At 40.2% G+C, this 13,260-nt stretch overlaps 1 protein-coding gene across 5 annotated transcripts in view; it reads right to left on the minus strand.

The window, feature by feature from the left end:
* The window catches only part of LOC125903655 (inactive ubiquitin carboxyl-terminal hydrolase 54-like), a 69,811-nt gene extending 57,146 nt beyond the window's left edge, over positions 1-12,665 (minus strand). For 2 of the 5 annotated variants that reach the window (XM_049600705.1, XM_049600707.1), the window contains exon 1: positions 6,655-6,902. The gene's annotated coding sequence lies outside the window, so the exon portion shown is untranslated. Of the gene's footprint in view, positions 1-6,654; positions 6,903-12,626 lie in introns of those variants that run through there. The other 3 variants (XM_049600702.1, XM_049600704.1, XM_049600700.1) reach the window with 3 other exon arrangements.
* Between the last annotated feature and the right edge of the window lie 595 nt (positions 12,666-13,260).

A 13,260-nucleotide genomic window follows, 5' to 3' on the forward strand; every position in this document is an offset into this window, starting at 1 on the left:
AGCCTTTGCCTCCAGTTAGCTGGGGGCTAAACTATCAGTGACATTTTCTCTACATCTCTGAAAGATTTCGCCGACACTGACACGTGTTTAAACTCTTTTTCAGAAATCTATCTTCCTTTTTTGGGTTGCTTTGCAGGGTAGGCAGTTGTTGCCAATGCTGGAAAAGCAACTTTGTCTGCAGGATTCTTTGCTATTGAATCAGGCTTTCATTGACAGGACGCATATGAAGAACAGCCAATTGGAATGCTCTCTTTCTGAAATGACCTGTGATTGGCCAAAGTCTCCCGTCACAGGATAGATTTACTAAAGCCTGAAAGCAGAGCCAAGAGGAGGAGCAGAAGTCTAGTTTTCTCTCAGTCCACTTAAATTACAACATGCTCAGTTTATATTGGGATTTTGCCCAGTGACATCGTAAACAAACTGCCTACCCCTGCTTTAACTCTTACATTATCATTTCTTTCTTGTAGAAATTACCACTGTAACGCTTGATTTCTGAATTCTCCCATTATATTATATTATGAATACTATACATTAAATTTATAGAATATATGAATATAATTTCATTTGTTTCTGGTTACCCTGCACATTAACTAAAAATCTAACTTTTTCCATTTTACTTTGAGATGTATTTGAACAAGTTCTGTTCCAGTTTATGACAGTTTTCGTGTCAGTTTCAGGGCAGTTTGATAGTAAAACGACTGTGCAATGTTGTTTTTCCGGTGAGAAGCTGCGGTTGTGTAACGGACTGCGATGAACAGTTTGTGCTGTCAGAACGTGTTTTCAAACACAACAATGAGTCACTTCCATCTTCTCCCAGCGTTGTGTTTGATGGTCACTGTCCCTCTCAGTGTTTGTGATGACGAACAAAGAGCTCAGTGAAGTGAGAGCGAAGACTCGTCTCATTCAGCTTGCAGACAAAACGCTGCGGTGATTTAAATACAAAGAGTCTGAGAGAGAAACTGTGCTGACCTGCTACTGCTTCCTGCTCATTACGGTGTGTGTGTGTGTGTGTGTGTGTGTGTACGTGCCTGTGTGTATGCGTTTACTGGTTTTGGTGGGGGGCATCCTGTTTAAACCAGTTTACTCCTGATGGATTTTTAAAGACTGTCTCAAACAATAAACAATACTAATGATGATGATGATGATGATGATAGTAAAAATACCCACTAGGCAAAATTTTAGTGTTTCAACTTATGGAGCCCCCAAAGTCCTTAAAGAATATATGTTGTAATAAATCTTATGAGCATATTTCATATCTTGTAGAGCAGATGTAGTGGTGAAAAGATACTCAGATCTTTTACTTAAGTAAAAGTAGCAACACTAGAAATACTCATACTCGTACCAATTACCAGTTGTAAAGTACCTTAAAGCCACACTTGAGTACAAGTGCAGATATCTTCAGAAAATGACTTTGGTAGAAGTTTAAGTATCAGAGTATTACTTCGGTAAAAGTCTAAGGGCGCATTCACACCAGGATAGTCCGGGGGACTTGGTTTGATTGGGCAGAGAATGGCGAAAATTTTCACACCTTCATTTCGTTCGGTTCACTTTCACACTGCACTTTTTAAAGCAGACCAAACCGCCTGGACAACGTCACACAGTTACAACAGCTGCTCGTTTGGGGGCGGTATTGCTCGAAACAACAACTGACCAGAAAGAAAAAAAGCATGAGGAAGAAGAAAACCCAGCTAATCAATTGGCCAGGACCGAAAACGGAAATCCATCCCCTTCAGTCGGCTTGGTCACCACAAAAACACCAAAATGCAGTGCGCTCTACGTCACTTCCTCTCTTTGGTTCGCTGGATAGTCCATTTGTATTTCCCATTGTAAGCGAAACACACCAGGGCTCACTTGCAAGTGAACCGAGACCCCCGGTTTTCAAGCGGACCAGGGTTCCTTTAAAGCGGACCAAATAGCGTCAGTGTGTCCATCCATCCTTTCCTTACCTATTTTGTAGTAACTGACAGAGTCTCATCGGAAATTTAATGGATTAAGGGAATACTATCTACTTAGGAAATGGAGTGGAGTAAAAGTGAAAGGTGACAGAAATATAAAAACTCAAGTTAAGTACAAATACTAGAAAATACTTAAGTACTGTTTTTTTAGGGCTTCTTTGCCTTTAATCGATGGGACAGTTGTTTTAGCATGAAGGAAGGAGAAAGAGGGAGGATGACATGCAGCAAAGGGCCGTAGGTTGGAATCCTTGCTGCTGCAAGGACAAAGCCTTTAAACATGGGGCACCTGCTCTACCAGGTGAGCTAATGGGCGCCCATACTGAAGTATTATGACTTCAGTACATGACGCCACTGTGAATTATGCAGAATGGGCTATTTCAGAATAATATATATTATTGGATTATAAATATTGATGCATTAATGTGTTGCAGCTGGTAAAGATTGAGCTCACTTTAATTACTTTTTATACTTCTCGGTAGTTAAAATGTAAAATAATATATCACAGTTTATTAGTTGGGTTGTATTTGAATCATCTGAACATGAAGTGGAGTAAAAAGTACAATATTTAGTGAAGAAGAAGTATAAAGTAGCAGAAAATAAAGTAAAGTGCCTCAAATTGCACTTGAGTACATGTACTTTGTCACGGTGGGAAAAGTTCAAAACAAGTTTTTCCAAGAACTCACACAGAGACGTGTCAGTGTTAGAGTGTAAACATAAAAGACGTCATGTTCAGTCAGCTGTGAGATTTTATGGTATCGCTTGTTGTGTCGGCTGTCTGCAGTTTGAACATTAAAGCAAGCTAAAGTACCGGACAAATGTTGACCTCAAACGCACCATGTCAGGTCACTCACTCTCCAGGACCGCCAGTGTTACTTGAATAGGTAAACACTGACCAACGGGACCAGACTGGCCGACCCGTATGCTCTCACTCAGTGGATGGATGATGTCACAGGAAGCCAATCTTACAAAGGAGGATGACACTTTAACGGTTTCCTTGCTTTCAAAGCTAACGTTAGCTAATGTACTAAAAAGTCAGCGTTATGGAGAAATCCAATATGCCTCTTAATCCCTCCCCAGTTTCTGATGATTAATACACATAACGTTATTCATCCCTACAACAGGAAATACTTTTTCCCTAACCTGATATGAAGTGTGGTGGAGTCGTGTTTTGCCTCCAGCTAATAAAAATGGCGTGATCGTGAGAACAGCCCTAAAAGCGTCTATATATCACCTGTGATTTCACATGTGACCTTTTAAGAGGAACACCTGTAAGCTGCCTGTTTTCTGCCATGTTATCACTTATGAATTTCTAAAATGGATAAATATGAAAAAAGGACTTCTGGTTGAAGCAACTGAACACACACAAACAAACTGTTATGTGACACCGTGCATATGGTGCAGTTACAGTCTGTGTGTGTGTGTGTGTGTGTGTGTGTGTGTTTGTCTACTTCCTGCATGACATCATCCTTACCGTTCGACTGTATTACATCTGCACTGTTTACTCTCCCAGTCATATGATGGTACCACACACACACACACACTTACACACACTTACACAGCCTGGGGCAGTAATGACTCATTTAATACACACTTTGAGTGTATGTACAGACTGTTAGCACCTGTTTACTCTGTCACACACCGACACTTGTAACACTTTAAACTACCTATCATACACTTACTATTGGTATTAATATGTCTATTACTTTGCTTTTAAAGCTTCAATCTGTATAATGAAGATGTTTTACGAGGGACAAATGGACAAGAGACAAATTATTCATGTTTTAAGAGGTAAAGAATTAATTAATCTAACTGATAAAGGAGGTTTCTGGAAATATCTACAGCTAATGAAAAGTGCAGACAACAAGACTTTTTCCCCACAGCCCAAAACTGTGTTGATATTGACCTTGGGAAACGACTCTGATGGACAGATTTAATTAAAAAACAATAATAATCATATATTTTATAAACTGCAGCACAGATTTCACACATGAAACAAAGTAAAATATCATCAGCCTGTAAATTTCTTTCCATCTGACAGAACAAAGCCTTCAGATATTAAAGTTATAATTATTTAAACAGCACTGGTTTTACTGGATCATCCAGTGGTGGTTATAAAATCAGCTTTATTCATATGTTTATTGCAGTTATTAATTATTTAATATGCACTTAATTAATTGTTTTCCAAGTAGCAGGGTGCAAACTGTCATCTCTGCTGTTACTGGATCCTTTCCATTTGTTGTTGAGCCAAGTGAATCCTTATTAACTGGTTTCATCATCATTCTAACGTCTAATGTGGAGATATTTTTAGAGCTAAAACACTTGATGGATTGCTCTTTGATCAGAAACACAGAGTCTCAAAGTTTGGAGTTTGTAACTCAGCCAGTTTGTAGAAACTTTGAGCCCAAGAATGTTTTGTGAATATGGCCCCAGAACTATTAGCAGAGTTGAAGGTTTTGTCCAAACTCTGCCGTTAACTAAGTTGGATTCTTTGGTGCCATGCCCATGTTCAACAGACCAAATTTCAAAGCCCCATTAATTCTAAAAATGTCCCAGTGGCCAATTTCTCCAACCGTACGTTACCCCAAAAACAAACGCCCATTGCTCCAAAGTCCTGTTTCTCCAAAAAGACAAACTGCCTATGGTGAGTTTCAGTTTCCCAGCAGCGTTTGAGCCACCAAACCATGTATTTAAGCAAAAACATGATCTTCTCCGAACCGTAACCAAGTGGTTTTTGTGCCAAGCATAATCACACATTCAGCATAGCGCTGTCAAGAAATGTAAAACTTCAACTATATACTAAAAATAATGTACAAATGTAACTTATTTGTACAATACGAACATTATTTCTGGGTTCTGGGTTGTGCGTCTTTTCAAAAAAGGGAATTCAGAGCTACAGGCGTTTGTTGTTTTGGGATAATGAGCATTCAGAGAATTGGGATTTCGGTCAAATGAGACATTTTTTGGATGAACATGGCTGCAGAATTTTGGCCAGTCCCTGATTTTTTTCTCCTCTGGTTGAGCTTAGCCAAGCGGTTTCTGTTTCCTGTCTGATTGCCACTCAACAGGTCGAGGACGTTAAGGGTCAGAGGTGAGAGCAAGGAGAAAAAGGATGGAGGACTGTCACAAATACAAGAAGAGAGCAGGAAACTGCAATTTTAAATGATCCAGTATGAATGTATTTCCCCTCCACAAACCCAAACAAGCAGAGCGTTCGTCCACAGAGTTACAGCAACCAAAGAACAGGGAGTGACGTCGAACCAAAGCCAAACTGACCACTAAACCAAATTACAGACAGAGCTGAAGCAGTCCGTTCCTCCTCCTCCTCACCAGAGCCGCCAACACGCCTGATGTTTCCACACATATCACCATCAGTATAAAGAAAACATCACAACAACTGTTAGATGCCAAAAACACAACTGTGTTCAGTTGGGATCAAACTCTCCATGAGACAGACCTCACCTCACTTAGACCTGAACACCTCACTCTCATAAAAACAAGCCTTTACCATCCAGCAGTGTTTTACAAAAACATTTCCTAATGTTGTTGCTTTGTGTCATGTTGAAACAGGAAAGAGACATACTACTGCCACAAAGATGGAAGAAAAACTGTTGATGATATTTTCCAACTGAAGGTCCAGTGTCTTAGATTTATGGAGATTCAGTGACATCTAGTGGTCTAGACTGAGGATTGCAACCAGCTGAAACTTCTCCTGTTCACCTATTTTCTCTGATAATTTCATGTTTCCTCCCCTTTTTTTTGATCCAGATGTTCAAGGGGAATTATTCACAGAGGTCTCTTCCTCTCTAAATCAAACTGACCCAGTGATTTAAACCCATAAAAACACTGAATAAAGCAGTTTAATGTTTAAAAAGGTGTGTTTTTCTTACCCTTTCTTCGTGGAGTGGCTCCTAACTACGGTGGCCAACATGAAAACGTGAAAAGGTGAAAGTCCCTATATCTAGAGCCAGTGTTTGGTTTGTCCATTCTGGGCTACTGTAGAAAAATGGCAGTGCAATATGGCAATATCCGCAGACGAGGACCCGCTCCCTATGTAGATGGAAATGTCTCATTCTAAGGTAACCAGAACACAGCAATTCTCATTTTCAGCTGATCATACATTAAAGAAAATACACTGATTATATTACGTTCTATTTTTGCCAATATATCCCCCTAAATCCTTCACACTGGACCTTTAATCAATCAATAATTAAGCCTTAAAATGTCAGGAAATTGTGAAAAGTGTCCATCATTATTCCCACAGTCCACAGCAACAAAATAAAAAACTGTAAACAGCCCACAACCGGACGATATTTAGTTAACACTGATATGAAACAGAGAAAGGCAGCTTGAAAAAAAAGCCTGAAAGTATTGCTAAAAATATTATTACTGTGGCATGAAGATTTTCTTTCGTTTGACAAAACCAGAGAACACACACCAAAAGTGTGCAGACAGTGGGCGTCCACATACTTGTGGCCATGTAGTGTAAACACAGATGGAATTGCTAGTTACTGAGCTGAAGCAAAAACACCAGCATGCTCCTTTAAAGAGTTCAGGTCTTAAACCAACTTCCACAGTTTAGAGTTAGAGATAAAATGAGCAGATTTCTGAATGAAGTTTGGTGACATGATTCATCCACACATAGGAGAGAAGACTGATCATCTTCCTCTCTCTCATTCATTCCCCTCTGTGTCTCTCTCACCTTGACTAACAGCAGTATTCAAACGCCTCCTCCTCTTCCTCCTCCTCCTCCTCAGCCGGGCCTCCTTCCTTACACCGACGGCTCCTCTGAGAGAAAACACAGGGGTGTTGAAGGCAGCTCGTTGCCTCCTCTTTTATCTTTATCTCTGGCCACGCTACGCTCAGCAGCCGTCTCCCAGGTGACTCAGCCACAGAATGACATCATCCTTGTCAGCACACACACCTGTTTCCTCAAAAAACCCCACCCCCTTCGCTCCCGTGCACTTCCTGGATCTCTTAAAGGGGCAGTGTCGGTCAGAGTGCTGCTGCAGGGCAAAGACAACAGGTGAGTTTGTTTCCAACATAAGAGGAGAAAGACGGGACTGCAGCCGACATATTGATTTCATAAGGATGACTATCAATGTCAGGATATGTTATATTGTTATTGATTATTATTGATTGATTATAAGCCTCTTGTCTTTGAGGAACACTGAAAGTGGTGGAGGAAATACTCAGATCAGTACAAATACCACTGTCTAAAAATGTTCCACTACAGGTAAAAGTCCTGATTTGAAGTAAAAGTACAGACATCTTATTGGCAAAATGTACTTATGTATTAAAACTAGAGATGCACGATATTGGATTTTTTGCCAATATCCAATATGCCGATGTGTAACAACTCATTTGACCGATAACCAGTACCAATATTGATATATATCCACTTTTTTCCCATCTAATTTTAGTGATCATTAAGTCTCTTCATTGTGGAATTAACATCATATTATGAATGCATACTCTTATAGTGATGGCCCACCAACAGATCGAGACATGAAATACACTACTTTTCAATGGATGTAAAATTCAGTCATTGTGTGAATTAAGAAAAAGCATGTTGGCTGATTCTGATGGTTCATTTTTAAAGCCAATATTGGCCGATACCGATGACATGCCGATATTATCGTGCATCTTTATATTATTATAGAATATTACAATATATTATTATGTTTTTATCACCAAGGTATACATGTAAGAACATTTTAAAGTTGTGGTTCGTCAATGTGAAGCCACAGGTATTTTGTATACTATTAGGTAGATTAGTGATGCATTGTACAAGATAAGAATATCGTGCCTTTTACATGAAGAATAAAAAGTAAAAAGTAATTATAAGTGTCAAAAATATGACTTTTTAAAAAATGATTTGTTTTGGCATTTTCGCCTATCCACCTTATTCCTGAAGGTGCTACTGTAGAAATTATTATGGTGCAACTTGCGATGAGATAGTAGAAATAGCAGTAAGCTGGTTACTCACACTGACTGCCTTAGTCTTCGTAGCTTATCTTGGTTTGGTCTAGGTTTAGACAACAAAAGCAACTGGTTAGGATTAGAAAAAAATAACAGGATATGACTTTGCTACCCTTTGGGAGGCGAACGCAGGCCCATCCACCTCCCCTCCCACCCACTCTCAGAATTTTCGCTTTTTTACAGATGATGCTGTTAGGCCGTATTTCCCCGACGCCACAGGGCACAGTTACACACTGACGGCGCCTGGCTACGTATTATGCTGACGTGAAAGGACTGATTTTTTTGCTGGAAGTGCCCAAGCGCTGGTTGGACTTTGGGATGAGACATTGTTGCTACTGTAGAAATGATTAAGGGTACAACTAGTGGGTGTAGCAGGGAGCTGGTTAGTCGCAGTGACTATCTATGGTTATACTCAGTGGCTAATCTTGGTGGCTAACAACTGCTTGTTCTTTCTGACAGCAATTCACCTTCAATTTAGCAAATCCTGCTTTGTTTTTAATACATATTTAACTAACATTAAATTAGCATTCTCTAACATGTCCTTGTGGAGCTCTGGTACCTGTTGCATTCACTGCATCTGTAACGTTACCACCAACCAGACTAAGCTAAATTTGTAGCTCCAGCAACAGAGATGAACATGCACCCAAAACAACAGGGACTGTTCCTGTAACCAGCGGTACAGTTTCCATCACCTCATTACAGAGAGGACGCCGAATGATGGTTACAGCTGTAGGCTCTGTACGAAGCACAGCACTCCAGTCAGATGTCCTATTTCAACTTTTACTTTCCAATCACATCAAAGTAGTCACCTGCAATATTAACAGTTAACAATTCATGTTCGAACTAATTTAGCAGCAACAGGTAGTGCTGTCTGATCTTTTTGACCCTGCAGAGCGTCACATGAAGACAAAACATTATTATTTTTTTACTGCAGAGTTATCTGTATCTAATGAGGCTGAGTCTTTCCTGCAGCTGAATGTTATCCACATTATTATTATTATAGAAACCCTGCTGGGGCTGTAACTGTAACACACACACACACACACACACACACACATACACACACACACACACACACACACACACAGGATGGATGAACCAACCAATTAATGAAATATGCAAATGCAGACAACAGAGAAGGATTATATTCCTGTTAATTTCATACTGGAGACGAAAACGCCGGCAGGAAGAGGAACAAACACGACTGCAGTCGGTGTCTGAATCTCTTTTGTAGCACAGCTAAAAATGAGGAGTACATCTGTAGTGTTTGTCCTGAAGGTGGCGCTACAGGAAGGGTCATGGGGTGATTGAAATCTGCAGGGTTAGTTTAGATTAACATTAATACTGGAAACAGGTGGAAACAGGTAACCTGAAGTTCATTCATTAACATGTCACATCTAGCTGCTCACAGTGTCCACCTGTTTCCAGTCTACATGCTAAGCTAAGCTAAGCTAGCTGTATTTTCTACTACTGTAACCAGAAGTTTAGAGGTTTTTGCCAGCAACAGCTGGACCAGTGATGTAGGCTATTTGTAATTAGAACATGGATTTATAAGGACACCTGGATACAGCTCTGGGGGACCCCGCTCATCAGTACACGTACCCCGTGGCATCACGTGATGGGCTCTGGAGTTGTATATGTGGGGTTATAATAAGTTATAATTAAGCCGAATGTTGTAACATTACCTTTGTTGAAGTTGCTCTTGCTTATGGCTTCATATGAGTAGAGGAAAACTCTGCTAGCTGCTAGGCTAATTTAAGGATATGTAAAATGTCATAGGCTCATGCTAATAATGTTAGCATGTTGTATTTGTGGGGAAAATGTTGCAAAAGAGAAGTGTTTTGTCTGTGAACTTTGTGAGTTATACCAATCTTGTACTTGCATTTAACATTGTCACTATTCAGCCATGTGTATTTGTGTTTAGGGCTGCCACTAACGATTATTTTCATTGTCGACTAATCTGTCGATTATTTCTTCGATTAGTTGACTAATCATTTCATCGAAAAATGTGTTGAAATGTTGAAAAATGTCGGTCTGTCTCTAACAAACCCCAAAATTACGTCATCTAATGTCTTGTTTCATACTCACGCCAAAGGGTTTTAGTTCACTGTCACGGGAGAGTGTGTAAAGCTGCCAATATCTGAATGTAAGAAGCTGCAGTAAGAGTATTTTGGGGTACTTTTATAGTGCTTTTCTATGAAAAATGACTCAAACCGATTAGTCGACTACTAAAATAGTCACCGATTATTTTAATAGTCGATTAGTCATCGATTAGTCATCGATTAGTCGACTAATCGTGGCAGCCCTATTTGTGTTTAATGTGTTTTGAATCAATCAAACTTTACAGCACTTCACAGAAACCTCCACCGCCAACTAGTGTTTTGGAGGTGCAACTGCAGTGACACAGACACACCACTACACGAGTATAAATGCTCACAACTGCATAGGCCAGTAGCGTAGGCTGCTCTGCGTAGAGCCGATGCACAAGTATAAATCAGCATTAAAACTACAGACACTACTGCAGTACCACACACTGCACTACACACAGTACTACACACAGTACTGATGATGCAACAGCTAGTACCACAGTTATCAGTCTTGTTGTACTGTGTGTGTTTTGTGGAGAGACTCTTCAGATGTGAAGCAGAACAGTGAAAACAGCAGAAAAACAGTTACATCATGACGGTCTAGACAGCTGTTACACACACACACACACACACACACACACACGTAGTATGACAGCAGCTCTTTAACTTTGTGTTATGTATCCCTATTATTATATGTGGGAGAAGCAAATACACACACACACACACACACACACACATGTAATGAAACACACTTATTTCTGTCCTGTCTCCCATAGCGACCAGACTGCTCTCTGTCGCCACGGCGATAGAGCTGCAGCTCAGGACCACAACTGATGCAAACCAGACAGATAGACAGATACTAGAGAGAGCACTGAAGTACCATTCTGAGGTACTTCACTGTTGAGTGTTTTATTCTACTTTATACTTTTACTTCCTCACTACGTCTCAGAGGGAAACATTGTGTATTCTACTGCTGTACATTTATCAGGAACCTGTAGTCACATCGTAGATGAGGATTTTAGTAATAATGAGCACATAAAATATAGGCTAACACTTTGAAATGCAGTGATTTAAACTGATTTAAACAGTATATTTATAATTAGCTCCACTGCAGTTAGCTTTAATATTAAAATGCATTTACTTTTTTTTTTACTTCGTATGTAAAAAGATGCCAGAGTGCAAAAAAAAAAAAAAGGAACATTAAAATTCCCCTCTGGACTCTGTAATTTGAGTATTATTGACTTATAGGCCAGTAAATATCTTGATTTCACCAATATATTCTGACCATGCTGCAACAATTGAGGGTTGAGCTCTATGTTTTATTATTAAGCAAAAATATGATCTAAACTTTTTCCACTCTGAAGCAAAGGATTGTCCACAGTGTTACAACTGTAATGTTTGGCATCAGATAAAGCACTAAATAAACATGTCTGTTGAAAAAGTGTGTGAGGCTAAATGTTACTCAGCACTGCCAGCTGCTGTGGTGCTGTGTCGTATTTTCTTTTACTTTAACTCAATATTGTCAAGTATAAACTACAATGCTTAAAGCTGACTTCAGTGCCTTGCCCGGTGGCACAGCGGCAGCTCATACTGATTCATACATTTTCCCACACAGGATTTTTCTAACAAAATGTCTTTGTACATCAACAACAACAACAGGGGGCACACACACACACACACACACACACACACACACACACGCACACACGCACGCAGCGTGTGAAAGAATGTCTGGGAACTGAATGTCATTATGTAACGCTTATTCATTTGCTAATTTTACACAACAATGCAACAATACACACTCTCATTAAGAATGCAGAGAGAGAGCGAGACATCCTCTCTCTCTCTCTCACACACACACACACACACACACACACACACACACAGAGTTTGTTTTTATGAGTTACTTTTGTTCTGAGGCTGCAGATATTTTAAACATTCAATAACTTTAATTTATTTAAATTGTCCTGCAGTGATTCTGTGAGACTTATAAGAAACAAATTAAAGAGAAGAATAGCCCCAAAAAGAACCTAGTTTTAGCTTTATAACTTTTGTTTAACCCTTTAGTTTATTTCCACCTTTATAAAATGTGTCAACAAAATCTTAACTTTTAACAAATAAGTGCGCAGCTTAAGGTGTTTCACAGTGGAGGCCAAAACTTTCAGAAACAGCGGAATGGTCCTTTAAAATGCTAAAAGCTAGGCTAGCTTTAGCACTTTTAGCTCAAGTCATTTGTCAGAAACAAAACAAAAAACAACAAAGAGCAGCATCCTGACAGGACACACACACACACACACACACACACACGCTCAGACGCACACACATGCACGCACACAGTGAGAGATCCGCAGAGCTCAGCCTGCCTGCAGCTTTACACACCAGCAGCAGCAGTTTCACAGCAGCAGGAAGATAGATGGATGTGACACGCACGTGCAGCGTCACCGTGCACGCGGGTGGCAACACGCACACGCACATACACACATGCACGCACGCGGACAGTAAATGCGCAGCAGGTGCAGTTTAAAGAGAGAAGCATCAGATAAACAGCAGCTCTGTTTGTTTGGTCTCATTAAAGCTGCGTCACCTTCAGTGAACAGCTGCTTACCTTCAGACTCTGAGGACCGACTGATGGAGCCACCAAGCCACTGTCGACACACACAGCACTTCCGCTGGGACTTTCAGAATAAAAGCACAGGAAACTCTTGGGTCCAGAGAGAGAGAGAGACAGAGGCCCTTTATACACATAGATGGTGCTATAGGGCCACTAAAAAGTCCTGTCCTCATACCGCCTTTGCATTTTTATACAGAGGCAAAGGATGGCAACATCACTCTGCTCCAGTGTGTAATTTTAAACTGCTCTGTGGCATCACGGTAGTGTAGGCTTCTAATGTGACATACACTGATCAGCCAAAACATTCAAACCACTGACAGGTGAAGTGAATAACTTTGATTATTTTTGTTCCAGTGCATTGTTCTGCTGGGAACCCTTTGGTTCTGGCATTCATGTGGATAGCACTCAAACACCGTTGTAGACCAAATAACACCCTAACCCTAACCCCTAACCCTTTTAGGCTGCTGTTCTTCTTCTTTGAGTTAGCTTCTAACTGCTATCAGCTACTTTTTAAATCTCCCACAGTGGGCCATCATTCACATAACATATCATCAAAACATCACAACTAGGGCGCCAATGATCACATCTATCATGGGCACCCATTTATACAGACATTGTTTCAGTGCTG

The sequence above is a fragment of the Epinephelus fuscoguttatus genome, linkage group LG16, assembly GCF_011397635.1.
Source record: "Epinephelus fuscoguttatus linkage group LG16, E.fuscoguttatus.final_Chr_v1".
Lineage (NCBI taxonomy): Eukaryota > Metazoa > Chordata > Actinopteri > Perciformes > Serranidae > Epinephelus > Epinephelus fuscoguttatus.